Genomic DNA, 4,794 nt, shown 5'->3' with positions numbered 1-4,794 from the left:
CTCACCATAACTGAGCTCAGCCTCCGCCCTGCCTGCTGGGGCCGGGGGCAAAGGGACAGTTTTAAAAATCCCATGTTTGCATTCACTGCTGTGCTCCCAAACAAATGGTATTGCATTCAAGCCATGCGTTTAAAAAGCTGCAATCCCAGACGAATAGCAGGATTCACAGAGGTCCCCCCTTTACCCCTCATTGGGTGTCTAATGTTGCAGCTTTGTAATGGCTTCCCTGGGCAGATGTAAGCGTTAGCGGGGACATTACATGAATTCACATGGCTCCGGGCACTTGCAGTCCTTGAAGGGCAGAGGTTGCCTGTGTACTAGGGCAGCTTTCAACTCCGTTCCATCCCCACTAGCTTGTCCCCAGCAGATATTTGATAGGGGGAGGACGAGGATTTAAGGATCTGGGCTGAGACTCAACAAATTCATTGCACAATAAGCCACGGAACATGGCGGCAGGTGCAACGATCTGAGGCACAGTGCGACTTGTGCTAGATCACATAGGGAGCCTGTGCCAGAGCAAGGAGCTGAAGCGTGGGTTTCCCCCACCCCAGCTGAGCACCATAACCCCTTCTTTTTCCCCGTCCTTGTCACAAACCAGATGTTTCTACAGAACCGCTCGTAAGTGATGTCCCTTTCTGTCGATGCTGCCCGTGGCTCCTTGGTGTCAGCCTGCCAAGGAAGGGGGCAAAGGCGCATGTGGTCCGCCCTTCCCCGCACACGCCTGCGTTCGTGTCACGTGACCCTAGGCGCTTCCTGTTGTGTCACCAGGAACACGCTGGTTACTCACAAGTGCATTGAGACCCATGGGCACAGGCGGGGGAATTATGGGTGTGGGGGGTGCTGCCTGCAACATCCCTAGCTTTTATGTGGGGCCCAGTTGCTGGCTCTGTGCCCAGGGCTCTGCTCTCCAACCCCACACACGCGGCTCTGGATCCCGACTGATGGTCCCACTTCCTAGCTGTTGGCTTGAGGCTTTGCACTTGGGGTGCCAGCTCTGCTTCCAGCCCCTTGCTCTACTGGGCCTCTGCTCCTAGCCCTGTGCCTGCCTTCAGCCTTGGCCCCCTTATCTCTGCCTGGGACAGGTCCCCCCTCCTGGGGATGTGGCCCTGTTCCCCTGGGGAGGGTGGCAGGGGTAAGGCGTTGAGCACTCCCACTCTTAGCTGGGATCCAGCACTGGTGTCCATAGGCGAACAAGCCCTAGGCCAGTATTAAAATGTGGGTGGCCGGAGCCAGACGTCCACGTGAACATCCTTTGGTGCGGGGGGGGGGGGGGGAGGGGCTGCTGACCACTCCCAGTGACAGAATGAAGACCGTTGATCCCTGCCAGGTGCTTCATTTCATGCACCCACACCTCCAGGGATTAGGCCCAAACGCATTCAGCTTTGCCTCTGCCCAGTTCTCTTCTCCCCCCCCCCCAATAGCCCCCTGGATCAATGGGTCTTAAAGTCGCCCTTGGCCAGGTTTTGAAAGGCTGCTAACGCCCCCCAGTGGCAGGCTGGAAGGTAGCAGCACGCCAGCTGGGCAGCTGCAGGCAAGGTTCCGTCTGCTCAGGCATCTCCCACATGGGATTAAACCAGAATTTAAAAAAGACAGGTGCAAAGTCTCGGCTGCCGCCAAGCGCCACCCTTGTCCACTGAGCTGAGCCCGTTCACAGCAGCTGAGAAGCTGATCTGGGTTTGGGCTTTTTGTGGTAACCAGGAGGAGCTGTTACTCTGGATTTAATGGCAAACACTAGGAAAACTCGGGCCTTGACAGAGACAAGATCTGTCCTCACCTCTGCCCCAACTGGCTGGATGACTTTGGGCAAGTCACACCCGCCTCCATGTCTCAGTTGCCCCACCTGTAAAATGGAGATAATGCTACTGACTCCCTTTGTGCTCTACGGATAAGATGCACTAGATAAGGGCGAGGGATTATTAGTAAATGCCGAGATGATACCTGGCTTGATTTTGGTCTCATCAGCACTGGTGTAAATCAGCAGCAATGCCACCGCAAATCCATACAGTTCAGCCAGCCTGAGAGGAGATCCAGGCTCTCTGTACATGTGAGGCATTTGCGATACCGAAGTATTAATCCCCATTGTGTCCTTGTTCTTTACACGGCTGTAAAAATATGGGGAATCTCCCTGGCAGAGCAGGACTGCAAATCACCATGTTTATGAACTATAGCAGAGCCACAGCCTGGTTCACCAGGGCGCTCCGGGAAAGTGAACCTGGACTAATGAAAGGGGGGGTTGAAGAGGACGAGTTAAATGCTGTGTGTGACCATGCTCTGTGAGAACGAAATTGGCCTTAAGGCGGTCCAGCATCATTCACTTGCAAAGGGAATTAAACTAACCTGAATTCTGTCTGCTTTAATTCTGAGCAACAGCATCCACACAGGGGATTTCATGTGATTTAAACCCATCCAAATTCACACCTGCTATCCATGCGGATTAATTTTCCTGCATGGCCGTGTGTGGACAAGCCCCTCGCCACCTAGGTACAGGGCTGCTCTGGCAGGGTTCTGGTAGCTCTAGCAGTGAAAGATGCCACGCTCCCTTAGCGAGCTCCCCAACGAATTTAAGGGGTATTACCCAATTCCTCAACACCACTTTACGGGGCAGGGGAGGAGGAATGCAACATGGGGCCAAGTATCTGCCGTTCCCACTAGTCAGTGGGTGGTCAAGGGGTGTCCATAAGGTGACTAGCCCATTTCGGCAGCATCAGGACGCAGATTCCAAACTCCAGGTGACCATAAGAACATCAGAACGGCCAGACTGGTTCAGACCAAAGGTCCATCTAGCCCAGTATTCTGACTTCCAACAGTGGCCAATGCCAGATGCCCCAGAGGGAGTGAACACAACAGGGAATCTTCAGGCAATCCCACTCCTGCCACCCATTCCCAGCCTCTGACAGAGGCTAGGGACACCATCCCTACCCAGCCTGGCTCATAGCCATTGATGGACCTAACCTCCGTGAATCTATCTAGCTCTTTTTTGAACCCTGTTAAAGTCCGAGTCTTCACAACATCCTCTGGCAGGGAGTTCCACAGATTGGCTGTGCACTGTGTGAAGAAAAACTTCCTTTTGTTTGTTTTAAATCTGCCGCCTATTCATTTAATCTGGTGACCCCTAGTTCCTATGTCTTATGGGCACAAGTAAATTACTTTTCTTATTCCTTTTTTCCACACCAGTCATGATTTTATAGACCTCTAATCTACCCCCCCCCCCTTTAGTCTCCTCTTTTCTAAGCTGAAAAGTCCCAGTCTTTTTAATCTATTTTCCTATGGGACCCGTTCCAAACCCCTCATCATTTTTGTTGCCCTTTTCTGATTCTTTTCCAATGCCAAGAGATCTTTTTTGAGATGCGGCAACCATCTGGTTGGACCGCCAGTGAAACAGGCAGGAATCACTGGGTAGAATCGCCGGTGATACAGGCAGGAATCACTGGGTAGAACCGCCGGTGAAACAGGCAGGAATCACTGGGTAGAACCGCCGGTGAAACAGGCAGGAATCACTGGGTAGAATCGCCAGTGAAACAGGCAGGAATCACTGGGTAGAATCGCCGGTGAAACAGGCAGGAATCACTGGGTAGAATCGCCGGTGATACAGGCAGGAATCACTGGGTAGAACCGCCGGTGAAACAGGCAGGAATCACTGGGTAGAACCGCCGGTGAAACAGGCAGGAATCACTGGGTAGAATCGCCGGTGAAACAGGCAGGAATCACTGGGTAGAATCGCCGGTGAAACAGGCAGGAATCACTGGGTAGAATCGCCGGTGAAACAGGCAGGAATCACTGGGTAGAATCGCCGGTGAAACAGGCAGGAATCACTGGGTAGAATCGCCGGTGATACAGGCAGGAATCACTGGGTAGAACCGCCGGTGAAACAGGCAGGAATCACTGGGTAGAATCGCCGGTGAAACAGGCAGGAATCACTGGGTAGAATCGCCGGTGAAACAGGCAGGAATCACTGGGTAGAATCGCCGGTGATACAGGCAGGAATCACTGGGTAGAACCGCCGGTGAAACAGGCAGGAATCACTGGGTAGAATCGCCGGTGAAACAGGCAGGAATCACTGGGTAGAATCGCCGGTGAAACAGGCAGGAATCACTGGGTAGAACCGCCGGTGAAACAGGCAGGAATCACTGGGTAGAATCGCCGGTGAAACAGGCAGGAATCACTGGGTAGAATCGCCGGTGAAACAGGCAGGAATCACTGGGTAGAACCGCCGGTGAAACAGGCAGGAATCACTGGGTAGAACCGCCGGTGAAACAGGCAGGAATCACTGGGTAGAACCGCCAGTGAAACAGGCAGGAATCACTGGGTAGAACCGCCTGGCATCAGGGGCTGGGACATTATTTGGATCTATGTCTGTCGAACACCTAGTGCGCTGGTGAGTGGCTGGTGCTCCGAGGCACTACAACAGTACAAACATCATAAATACTGGTAGGTTCATTGCTGGTCTTCCTCCTGCCAGTGAGACGAAGCCCGGGCAGTTCTTCTGGCCTTTATCCCTGGCATCAAACACAGATATAGCCCGGGCAGCACCATCTTCTCCACCTTCCCTTTGTAGCAAGCCTAACCAGACGAGGAGACCAGCTTTAGGGCATAGACCACAGTTCAGTCTCCACGGCCCATTTCTGTTAAGACTAATTTGAAACCTAGCTGGGCATACCAGCAGGAGTGTCAGGAACGGGGATGAGATCCAGCAAATCCATGGCAGAGCGTGCCCCTAAACAAAACCATTCCTTTGCCACCAGGACGAAGGGGCGCCTGCCCCGTTCCACTGAAAGAGTGAAGGCCAACAACGGG

The sequence above is a fragment of the Pelodiscus sinensis genome, chromosome 22, assembly GCF_052426305.1.
Source record: "Pelodiscus sinensis isolate ZL-2025 chromosome 22, ASM5242630v1, whole genome shotgun sequence".
Taxonomy (NCBI): domain Eukaryota; kingdom Metazoa; phylum Chordata; order Testudines; family Trionychidae; genus Pelodiscus; species Pelodiscus sinensis.
The sequence above is the reverse complement of the archived record's forward strand: the minus strand, read 5'-3'. Positions refer to the sequence as shown.